The following is a 12669-nucleotide window of genomic DNA, read 5'->3' as shown; positions in this document are numbered from 1 at the left end:
ACTTAAAAAAGAAAAACAAAAACAAAACCTTATTTAAAGAGTGCCACTGAAGGTAACTCTTTAAACAGAGAACCAAATTATTTGAGTTCTTACGGTTTTGTAAGAGGTTGTATACAAAGGTTTTTGCAAATCAGAAGAAACATTTCATAGCATCTATTCTAAATTTCAGTCAGTTGGTTAAAATATGATTACTGCACATGTATCTTATCAGCTTGATCTCTTGGAAAAGAACAGCTAGGGGTTTATCATTGAGTTTTTTTTTTAAAGGAAATATGTTATTATTATTTTTTTATTTATAGAAAGGAAACACTGACAAAACCATAGGGTAAGAAGGGCACAGCTCCACACAATTCCCACCACCAGAACTCTGTATTCCTATCATTGAGTTTTAAAGTTATATCTGAGACTTTTGTTAGGTAATAAGGCAATAGTCACATTCTCTTCCTGTCCCCTGTGATTCTACTTAGGCGGTATTTTCCAGCTTCCCTGCAGCTAGGTGTGGTAATTTGACTGAGTTCTAGCCAATGGAATGTGAGTAGGAGTCAATAACAACCAGGCACAGCTCATAAAAACATATTTGTATTTCTCCTCACTTTTGCCCCTTTCTGCCACTTAGGCATCAGTAGGTAACTAATACAAAACATTTCTCTATTTTATCACATCATTACAACAACAGTGGCAGAAAATATAAACACAGCATCATCCACTTTGTGTCAGTTCCTAATTAAAGACTTACATACACACTACTTATTTCATCTTTACAACCCTGTGCATAGGTAGCTCAGTAATACTGTCCTCATTTTTCAGATTAAAAAAAAGAAGAAGAAGTGCAAGAAGTTTAAGCAGCTGCCCCAATATCACACAGCTAACAAGGAGCAAGGCAGGGTAGCGCCTGCAGCCCTGACTTTAGCAGCTGTGCCCTGTGCTATACCATCTCCACTTTATTATAATGCTTTCAGACTGGGTCCACATGTTTCATATTTTGTGCTGCCTCTTAGTGTAGGTAGGTATTCAGTCACAAAGTTTTAATTGGTGTAGTAGACTTTTGTCTTCAAGTTTCTCAGCAATTGAGTTGGGGTACCACAGGACAACTCCTTATGAGTATTTGTTTTCTTAACTTAGTAAAACAGCTTTCTTGGGTTGGGATTCCTTCCTTCCTTCCTTCCTTCCTTCCTTCCTTCCTTCCTTCCTTCCTTCCTTCCTTCCTTCCTTCCTTCCTTCTCCACCTCATGCATGTATGTTTGTTCTTTCTATCCCAGACCACTATAGTAGTGTTGGGAAAATTGAACCTGGAATGCCTGAGTTTTGGAAAGTCTTGCACTAACTGTTGTGCTAGCTCCTTGGTCAGTGGGTTTGGGTTTCAAAGCCTCGCTGAAGAGTTTCTAATCCTTTTTTATGCATAATTTTACCTGGTAACATTTGTGGGCAATCTGAGTCAAAGGGGGAAGCTAAAGAAATATAATCAAAAGGTAGTTCGGAGAGAGTCGGGTGGGTAAAGCACAGGTGGCGCAAAGTGCAAGGTCCCGGTTTGAGCCTCTGGCTCCCCACCTGCAGGGGGTTGGGGGTCGCTTCACAGACAGTGAAGCAGGTGTGCAGGTGTCTATCTTTTCTCCCCGTCTCTGTCTTCCCCTCCTCTCTCCGTTTTTCTCTGTCTTATCCAACAACAATGGTATCAATAACATCAACAATAACTTCAACAACAATAAAATAACAAGGGCAAGAAAAAGAGAATAAATAAATAAATAAATTTTTTAAAAAAGGTAGTTCGGGGACCAGGATGGTGGTGCACCTGGTTGAGCTCACACACTACCATGCACAAGGACCCAGGTTCAAGTCCCTGGTCTCTACCTGCAGGGGCTATGACTCATAAGCAGTGAAGTTGCAGGTGTCTCTCTCGCTCTCCTTTCTTTCTTAAAGCTCTTAATATATATATTTAAAAATTTTTATTTGTATATTATTGGAAAGAGAAAGAAATTGAAAGTTGAGAAGGTAGAGAGGGAATGAGACAGAGATACCTACAGCCCTGCTTCACCACTTCACCACCTGCTTCACCACTTTCCCCTGCAGGTGGGGACAAGGGGCTTGAACCTGGATCCTTGTGCACTGTAGTGTGTGCGCTTAACCAGGTGTGCCACTGCCTGCCCCCATGTCTCTCTGTCTCTCTCTTGGAGTATAGTCCTTAAGAATAAGGTACCCAGAAGTTGTCCTTATAGTCTTTGCAAGTTCTGCCTGGACCCAATATTATGTGGCTTGTTTTAGTATGTCAGAGACTTCTTTCATCTTTTTTTTTTAATTAGTTTTTTTTTTTTTGAGAGATGCAGAGAGACACACATGGAAACACCAGAGCACTGCTCAGCTCAGGCTTATGGTGGTGCAGGGATTGAACCTGGGACTTAGGAGCCTCAGGCATGAGGACTTCTTTCATCTTTATCTCAACCTTCAACTCAAATTTAATATTTTAATGATCATCTCCTGTCATCAGTATAAATTGTTACATCAGAGAATATTCAAGGGTAAATGGATATATACATACTTAGAGAGTTTTCTGATATTTAGAAATAAAGCATCTTTCAAAAACTTATTTTTATTTTAATGAAAGAGGGAAAGAGAGGGGAGGGGAGTGTATATGATTCAATGAGGACAATACAGAGAAAAAGACCAGAATATTGCTCAGCTCTGGTTTATGATAGTTCTTGGGATTGAATCTGGGACCTTGAGTCTCAAGCATGACTTTTGCATAATCATTATGCTGTCTCCCCAGTCTACAAATAAAATATCTTATTGATATAACTTTATTATCCAGACTCATAAATAGTATTCTTGAGGTTAAAGTAGGGTAACTAAAGTACACGTGAGTAAAAAGATACAACTCTCAAGTTGAAAAATATCCCCCAACGCAGATCTCTAATAACTCAAAGAACAGTGAGGAATGTCGCTGAACTTTATTCATCAAAGGAATACAGTAAATTAATAATAGCTAAATGCTGAGACTATAAGTCAACAAACTCTAGTGGAGGTGTTGGACAGTGCCACACCCAGTGATGTGCACACTTCACCATGTACAAGGACATAGTCAAGCTCCAGCTCCTCTTCTCTCTCCATTTCTATCAACAACAACAGAAAAAAAAAGAGAGAGAAAGGAAGGAAGGAGGAAAAGAAAGAAAGAAAGAAAGAAAGGAAGGAAGGAAGGAAGGAAGGAAGGAAGAAAGAAAGAAAGAAAGAAAGAAAGAAAGAAAGGAAGGAAGGAAGAAAGAAAGAAAGAAAGAAAGAAAGAAAGAAAGAAAGAAGAGGGGGGTCGGGCAGTAGTGCAGTGGGTTAAGCGCACATGGTGCAAAACGCAAGGACTCGCGTAAGGATCCCGGTTCCAGCCCCGGGCTCCCCACCTGCAGGGGAGTCGCTTCACAGGCGGTGAAGCAGGTCTGCAGGTGTCTGTCTTCCTCTCCCCCTCTCTGTCTCCCCTCCTCTCTCCATTTCTCTCTGTCCTATCCAACAACAACAACAACATCAATGGCAACAACAACAATAACTACAACTATAAGGGCAACAAAATGGGAAAAATGGCCTCCAGGAGCAGTGGATTTGTGGTGCAGGCACCAAGCCCAAGCCATAACCCTGGAGGCAAAAAAAAGAAAGCAAGCAAGAAAGAAAAAGATAAAAAAGGGGCCAGGCGGTAGCACACCTGGTTAAGTGCTCAGTACAGAGGACAAGGACCCAGGTTCAAGCCCCTAGTCCCCACCTGTAGGAGGAGGGCTTCATGGGTGGTGAAACAGGGCTGCAGGTTTCTCTCTGTTTCTCTTCCTCTCAGTTTCTCTCTATCAAATAGTAAATTTAAAAAAGTAAAAAAAAAAAAAAAAAAGAAAGAAAGAAAGAACAAGATAAAAGAGAGAAAAGAAAAGAAATGGCAGTTGGGAGCCATGATTTGTCTTGCAGACACCAAGCCCCAAGGATAAATCTGGTGGCAATAACCAAGAAAAAAAAAAAATCTCAATGAATACTTCATAATAGTTACCAGAGGCTAATTTTTTCTAGTCTTGGACTGGGAAATATTTATAGGTGACTTCTCCAGTCAAGAAGAATTCCTAGTACCTCTCTCCTTATACAGGTGAAAGATATAAATTCATGTTTGGCAGGGATATAATAAATAACAAAGTTGTCCTGTTAAAAATAAATAAGAAAAATACTGATTAAAATGTCATTTCAGCAAAGTAAGCCTGCCTTCTGTATCTTGGAATAATTTAGAGCTCAAAAATCTTCTCAATGCCTTTCTGGGCTCTTCAGAAATATGTAGAAATTTCCATTTCTGGCTTTTAAGTTGTAGCCTGTATTGTTGGGAATTTGAAGAACTTCTCCATGTTCCTTCATCATACTGGGTTCTGGTAGGTTGGGGCCAAGCCAAACTTCTTTTTTTAAAATCTATTTTATATATATATATTTTTATATTTATTTTATTTATTTATTCCCTTTTGTTGCCCTTGTTGTTTTATTGTTGTAGTTGTTGTTGTTGTTGTCGTCGTTGTTGGATAGGACAGAGAGAAATGTAGAGAGGACGGGAAGACAGAGAGGAGGAGAGAAAGATAGACACCTGCAGACCTGCTTCATCGCCTGTGAAGCGACTCCCCTGCAGGTGGGGAGTCAGGGTTCGAACCGGGATCCTTATGCCGGTCCTTGTGCTTTGCGCCACCTGCGCTTAACCCGCTGCGCTACAGCCCGACTCCTGCCAAACTTCTTTAGGCCCCTCACAACAACTAGAACAGAATAAAAGAAAAGAAAGAAAAAGAAGAAGGAAGGAAGGAGAGAAAGAACAGGGAAAGAGACAAAATAGAGTTCACCTATCTCAGGACTCGGAGAATTCTTTGAAATCAAATGGAAGCAGAATTTCTGCCTAATACTGTATGTCATGGGTTGATGAGTCAACAGTCAAAAAGTACTTGAAAGTTCTTAGATGAAAAAAAAAATCACAGATGTGATTAAAAATATTACCATTTAAAAAATAACTCGAGTTTTCTGTGGTTATTATTTGTCTTTAGAAAATGAATGTTATTCTGGTTGCTGCTTGTAACCAATTATTAAAAAAAAATAATAAAACCCACCAAAAAGCAGCATATTCTTGAAAGAAGAACATTAAATTAGCAGCACTTTGCTGGGATTAAATAAGGGTAAGAAATAGATCACCAAGGAGGGGGTGTGCCTTGCTATGTGCCAGACCCAGGTTTGGGCACTGGCACCAAATGGCATTGCCACAGCAGTGGCAAGTTCAGGCCCTGTGGTATTTCTCCTCTCTGTATTGGAATAGACAAGTGGACTGAAAGCAGTGAATTTACACATGTATGGGGTCCTAGCTCAGTTTTTTTTAAAAAAGGTAGGGGAAACAGGGAATAAGTCTTTAATAATGCTCGTAGTTCTGCCTGGGTGGTAATGTTGTATAAGTTGGTATAACACACTTCGGTTTTTTTGTTTACAGTAGCACTTGATGAACTATAAGAAAATATTTCAGAAACTTTCAGCTTTTGCTCATTAAACTTCCTTTTTTCTTCCTTTCTCTCCCTTCCTTCCTTCAATTCTTTTTCTCTTTTCCCCTTCCTCCCTCCAGTTCTGTCTTTCTCCTTCTCTTCCCTTCCCTTCCCTTCCCTTCCCTTCCCTTCCCTTCCCTTCCCTTCCCTTCCCTTCCCTTCCCTTCCCTTCCCTTCCCTTCCCTTCCCTTCCCTTCCCTCCCCTCCCCTCCCCTCCCCTCCCCTCCCCTCCCCTCCCCTCCCCTCCCCTCCCCTCCCCTTCCCTTCCCCTCCCCTCCCTGTTTCTTTTCCTTTTTCCTCCAGTGCCAGCACTAGGAATTTCACTGCTCCTGGCAGCCATTTTTTCCCTTTCTCTCTCTCTCTTTCTCCTTCTCCTCCTCTTCTTCTCTTTGTTTGTTTGTTATTGGATAGGATGGCGAGAACTTAAGAGAGGAGGGGGAGATAGAGAGGGAGAGAGAAAGACACCTACAGACTTGCTTCTCTGCTGTCTTTCTTTACTTCTTTCTCCCTTCCTTCCTTTCTTCTCACTTTCTCTTCCTTCCTTTCTTTCCTTCCTTCTTTCTCTCTCTCTCTCTTTCTTCTTTTCTTTTTTTTCATTCATTCATTCTTTCCAAACCTGACTCCAGCTTATGGTAGTGCCAGGTTTTGAAGATGGTACTTCAGTGCCTCAGGCCTGAAAATCTGTTGCAGTACTGCTGTTAGAGCTACCCCCTTGTTCACTGAGTTTTCAGGGAAACTTTGTATTTTTCCATCATCCAAATAAAGTGAAAAATAAACCTCTCATCTTGGGTCAGTCTCTCTCTATCACTTTTCCTTTGTTATCTATTTAACCTGGGGCGTACATCTCATACATGCAAAGCATATGCTCTCCCACTGAGCTACATCCCTGGTCTCAGCCCTCCCTTTTCTTCTCCTCCTACATCTTCCCCTCCCCCCCCTTTATAAAATATTTTATTCCTTCCTCACCTACTTCCTATTACACTTCCCTCAGTCACTCCAAAGCTAACCTCATCAAAGTAAGGACTGAAAAAGCTGAATAAGGGCAAGGGACTGACATACTTTAATGATGACTAGTTACTATAAGGCCGCCCCATCATCTGGGACCCTATTTGGGGAGTCCTGAGATTCACAAACAGACATGATGGACCTAGACCTCAAATAGATCCCTCTCTCTCTATTGTCATGGGTCATCTCTATCAGGAACAACACAAGACACCCCTTTGTGGGCCCCCCTAGGACCTTGCCCTCAACTTGGATCAACAACGGTAGAGAATGTTCCATCCTCTGAAGGGAGGATGGACAACATACTCTATGCTACAACTGAGGAAGATGGGTCCTGAAACTGGGGCAGCTTGGAATGTTCCTACTCATGACCACAGAATTTTATTGTTTTTGTTGCCATGGTGAAAGGAATTGATTTCTGGATTTCAACTTCTTCTTAGTGTTTGCATAGAGGAATGCCACTGACTTTTGAATGTTAATTTTGTAGCCTGACACCTTACTGTATTGCCTGATGATTTCCAAAGGCTTCTTGCTGGATTCCTTAGGTTTTTCTATGTCATCTGCAAATAGGGAGTTTGACTTCTCTTCCAATCTGTATCCCTTTAATTCCTTACTCCTGCCTGACTGCTATGGCAAGAACTTCCAAGACTATGTTGAAAAATAATGGTGATAGTGGGCAGCACTGTCTAGTACCTGATCTGAGGGGAAATGCTTTGATAGCTTGTGTCTTCATTTTCATTAAACTTTTGAAACATTATGATTTCTTCCTTTATTTCCTCTTTGACCCAGTAGTTGTTGAATGTACTGTTGAGCTTTCACATTTTGGGGCTATTACTAATCATTTGATTAAGTGTTAGTTTAATTCCAATGTGGTCTGAGAAGATGCTTGGGATGATTTCAATGCTCTTGCATTTGCTGATGCTGTCTTTGTGGCCTAACACATAGTCTATCTTGAGAATGACCCATGTGGACTTCAGTAGAATGTGTATTCCAGTCTCTTGGGGTGAATGACTCTGAAAACGTCCAATAGTTCTAGTTTATCTATCTCCTCATTTAGCTCCCTCATGTCTTTATTGATTTTCTGCCTGGATGATCTGTCAAGTTGAGAGAGTGGGGTGTTTAAGTCCCCTACTATGACTGTGTTGCTGTAGCTCTTTCAGTAGATGTTTGACGTATTTAGATGGCTTCTCATTGGGTGCATAAATGTTAGTAATTGTTAAGTCCTCTTGATTGACTGATCCTCTGAGCATTAAGTAATGTCCTTCCCTATCTTTTTTAATTTTACTGATTTTAAAGTCTATTGTTTCAGATATGAGAATAGCTGTGCATGCCCTTTTTTTTGTAGGCCATTGACTTGTATGATAGTTTTCCATCCTTTCACTTTGAGTCTGTGTTGGTCTTGTTGAGTTAGGTGGGTTTCCTGTAGACAGAATATTGTTGGATTGTGTTTTCTGATCCATCTTCCTACTCTGTGTCTTTTAATAGGTGAATTCAGGCCATTGACATAATTGATAGCAAAGATTGAAGATGTATTTTTTAATTATAAAAAGGAAACATTGACTAAACCATAGGATAAGAGGGGTATAACTTCACATAATTCCTACCACCAGAACTCAGTATCCTATCCCCTCCCCTGATAGCTTTTCTATTCTTTAACCCTCTGGGAGTATGGACCCAAGGTCATTGTGGGATGCAGAAGGTTGAAGGTCTGGCTTCTGTATTTGCTTCCCCGCTGAACATGGGCATTGACAGGTCAATCCATACTCCCAGGATTGAAGATATTTTAATGCCATTCTTGTAGATTTTTAGAGTGTTCTGATATATGGCATATTTATGGTGGTCTGACTGTCTATAGGATACTTTTCAGAACTCCGTTCATGGCAAGTCTAGTGATAGTTGATTCTTTCAACTGTTGCTTGTCTGAGAAGGTTTTTATGCCTTCATCTAGTCTGAATGACAGTCTAGCAGGATACAGTAGTCTTGGTTGAAAGCCTTTCTCATTAAGCACTCAATAGATATCTTGCCATCCTCTTGTGGCCTGCAGTGTTTGTGTGGAGAAATCTGCTGCTAATCTTATGGGTTTTCCTCTGTAGGTGACTCTTTGTTTTTTCTCTTGCAGCCTTCAGGATCCTTTCTTTATCTTTATTCCTTTCCATTCTAAATATGATGTGTCTTGGTGTCTTTAAGTCTGGGTTAATTCTTTGGGACCCTCTGGGATTATTGAACCTTTATGTCTTTTATGTTGTCTAGACTAGAGAAGTTCTCAGCTACTGTGTCCTGAAGAATGATTTCTTCCCCTCCCTTTCTTCCTCTGGTAAGCCAATAATGCATAAATTATTTCTTTTGCAGTCCCATAGGTCTCTGTTGTTGTTTTCAGTATCTCTTAATCTCTTTTTAAGATCTCTTACTTCTTTTTTAGTTGTCTCTAATTTGTTCTTGATCTTGCTTATTCTGTCTTCAACCTCATTTATTCTATTCTCTCTCCCCTCTGCTGTTTTCTGGAGTTCATCTATTTTGTTATCCTGTTCTGATACTGTTTTAGCTTGTCCAGCTAGTTGTATTCTTAGCTCAGCAATTTCAGCTTTCAGCTCTCTAATAACCTTGATATAATTAGTGTTTTCTTTCAGGGTCTCATTCCTTGTTTCTGCATTTCTGATGACAATTCTTTCAAACTCTTTACTCACTCCTGTGATTATTTCCTTAACTAGTGTTTTGATGTTGACCTCATTATTTTGTGGTTCAACCTTTGGGGGTCTTTTAGCTGGACTCTTGTCCTGGTTCATTTCTCCAATATTTCTTCTTGTTGGTTTAACCATTTTATATAGTATGCTATGAGATCCCTCTCTCAGTACTTTTCAAATTACTGATCACTCTTGCCTGGATTGACTTGTGTCTAAGTAAGGTAATTAAAGCATTCACAGTTGTGGAAATTGACAGTTGTTTCAATATTATCTTAATCCCTGAGTTGGAGCTCAGTGGCTAAAAAGCCTCTTTTGTTTTTTTTTTCCCTGTAGGCTATGGGAACCTGAGGGCTTTTAAACTATAAGTAGGGTTCTTAGCTTAACCCCTCACTCCTGACCAAGAAGTAAAGTAGGGTGGGGCAGAGATAATCCAATGGTTATGCAGAGAGACTCTCACAGCCCTACCAGTAGGCCCAGAGGTATAGATCTTCTCCTGAGTTTCTTGGTTAGTTCTCTGTTCCCTGGTGTAAGCACAGGGCCTTCCCCCTGCTGCGGTAGCTTCTGAGGGCAGTAGCAATGGAGACTCACAGTTGCATTTGGTGAGTCTAGGGGAGTCCTATTCTCCCTTCAGCTGTCCTTTTGCTGGTGAAACAGACTGGAGGTGGTGTCTCAACTGGTAAACTGCTGGACTGTTACCAGCCACTAGACTCATGTATTTGCACTCAAACGTGATTTGGTGGTTTCCTGAAGTCGTTCTAGTCCTGTCTTATTGTAGTTCCAGATGATCTCCTTTGGTGTTCCTAGTTGACCTGGGAAAGGAGAAGAGAGAAACACAGCTGCTGCTCCGTAGCCCCACCTCCAGAAGTCTAGGTTGGTAAATTCATGAACCAGACATGAAGGAAAAGTGGAATGAAGAACAATGATTTCTTTTCTTTTCTTTTCTTTCTTTCTTTCTTTTCTTTTTTTTTCCAATTTGGCTAATGTCCCAACCTCCTTGTCAGATGTATGTCCTAATCATCCAGGCAATTATAATTTATTAAGTTATAACCTGACTCCAAAGATATCAGGTGCTTCCCAAAGTGAAAAGATAAAGACTGTACCACAAGAATGTTAATCCCAAAGAATTCTACAGTCAACTCTTTAAAATTATATTCTTGGTCAAAAGGTACAATGCCTTCTTTCATATTCTTTCAAATAAGAGAAATAAAAGTAGAGGTCTGTGAAAAGAATTTAAGTATTTGAGCAAGGAGTTTTCTTCTAAGTTTCCTTTGGCTGCCAAGTCAAAGCATTTTTGACAGATAATTGGACTAGAAATAGTGCCCCTGGAAACCATCAGCCAGCATTCCCACCCATTAATTAGGTGATTCATTTTAATCTTTTTTTCCCCTCCCCAATTTTTTCTCCTGTTTCCTTTTCCCACCCTTTCCTTGTTGGATTTTCTTTGGATCATTTAAATCTCTGCTATCCTCAGTCTATTTCTTTGCTTTATGACTCACTGTACCTGGATATATATATGTGTGTTTATTGCCTTTCTTGGCTACTAAGCTCCTCTTCGACAAGTCTTCCTGTCTTAGCTACTCTACAGAGACCTTCACCATCTTACAAGTAAGAAATCATTCTGGAAGTCTCCCACAATAGCTGTAATATCCAGTGATTTTCATTTTCCTTACAGTTCAATGGCATCAATGATTGGTACCACATAGCACTTTATTACTGTTAAATAATCTTTTATATCTTTTCTTTCCAACTGAGTAGGCAGCTACTTAGGGAAAGGAAATACACAATTTAAGTCTTAAAAAATATGAACCTAACAGGCCAGGCAGTGGTATACCAGGTTGAGTGCACACACTACAAAGTGCAAGGACTTGAGTTCAAAACCCTGGTCCTAGCCAGCAGGAGGGTAAGCATCACTCTTGGTAAAGCAGGGCTACAGGTGTCTCTCTTTCTCTCACCTTCTCTACCTCCTCTCCCCCTCTCAATAGATAGCATAATGGTTATGCAAAGAGATTCTCATGCCTGAGGCTCCAAAGTAACAGGTTCAATCCCCCACATTGCCTTATGGCTAGAGCTGAGCAGTGCTATGGTAAAAACAAAACAAAACAAAACAGATGTTAAATAGAAATAAGGGTAAAGAATGATTAGAACTGCCATTTAAATCGTTACCAGGAAATATAACTGTCTACCCTGTAATCAATCTATTTCAAACATATGTCACACTTGAGGGTCACTTATTCATATATTCAGAGAAATGCCATCCTATAAAAACTTGAGGAAGAAAGAAGAAAAGTGATAACAGAAATTCTAGGTACAACTTTTATCATCACCTGAGTCACTTTACTTCCTAAAAACACCTTGTTGTAATATATATATTAGTAGGAAAAAAAATCTTTAACCTGTCCTATTTCTTATTATTCTATGAGATATAAGACAGGAAAGAAGTGATCTTCAATATCAGCAAATATCAGATAGAGAAAATATTTTAAAGTCTGGGGTGGTGAGGCTTGTAAGGGACTACAGAAATTCAAGTGTACTGGAATGCCAAATTGACACTTCAGTGTTTGTAAAAACAGTACATGCCAAAGCTACTTACCTACATCAAGCAATCTTGGTGGTAGAGGGAAAGGGATCAAAATATCAAGATAAGCATGCCATTGGGTTGAGGTATGTGTCAGATTTATTGTGGGCAAGGAGATTAAATTCAACCAGCGTTAAGAAGGGTGTGTACACATTGCATTCAGATGTCAGGAAGTCGGAAAATTATGCCATCAACCCAGAGAGGTTCTTGGGCGAATGATAAATAAAGGACACACTGAAAACAGAAAGGCTGAAAAGCAGCCAAAGCCTGGAGATAAAGTATCAGCTTGAGTCGTGGTATTACCTGTGCCTATGCTTAACAGAGCAATGCTAAATAAAGATAGCAAGATGAATCAAAGTCATATGAAAGTACTGTAATGAGAGGGAATAGAAAGGTTGCTGACACAAGCTCAAAAATATGGTGTCAGGGTGGGGCAGTAGAATGTACTCCATGGTTCCTACCTTTTTAGAGAATGGAATTGGGAGTGATGCCAATATTTTAGAATATTGGGATAGATGGCTGAGAGTGGGGTAGAGAGAAAGGGGGAACTGCAGGACATGTGCATTGAGATGGATAGTGCAGCTTCCTTGCTGGAGTAAGACACAGGTCCAATCTAATCCAGACAGAAAAAGGTAAATGACTGCCCAGCCATACTTGAGAAGGCCAGATGAACACAGACAGACCTCAACTGGAGCAGAGAAACTTTGAGGCCAAAGGCATATCCATAAATACTCAGATTATGGTAGCTTTTTAGTTTTTCTGGCTATTCCTTAGAAACCACATAAGCATTCTAACATTCTACCTCTTCTCCCATTAAGCCAACTCATATCCAACTTATACATTTTCTGTCCACAAATGTCACAGCATACATTTAGTCATCACACAGCCAGGCACCAGTGGT

The 12669-nt window shown here is 40.1% G+C and overlaps 1 protein-coding gene across 5 annotated transcripts in view; it reads right to left on the bottom strand.

The window, feature by feature from the left end:
- Window positions 1–12669, bottom strand: part of AOPEP (aminopeptidase O (putative)) — a 427259-nt gene that overhangs the window by 236508 nt on the left and 178082 nt on the right. The window lies entirely within an intron of this gene.

The sequence above is a fragment of the Erinaceus europaeus genome, chromosome 10 (assembly GCF_950295315.1).
Source record: "Erinaceus europaeus chromosome 10, mEriEur2.1, whole genome shotgun sequence".
In the NCBI taxonomy this organism is placed as follows: domain Eukaryota; kingdom Metazoa; phylum Chordata; class Mammalia; order Eulipotyphla; family Erinaceidae; genus Erinaceus; species Erinaceus europaeus.
This window is presented reverse-complemented; position numbering and strand designations above follow the sequence as displayed.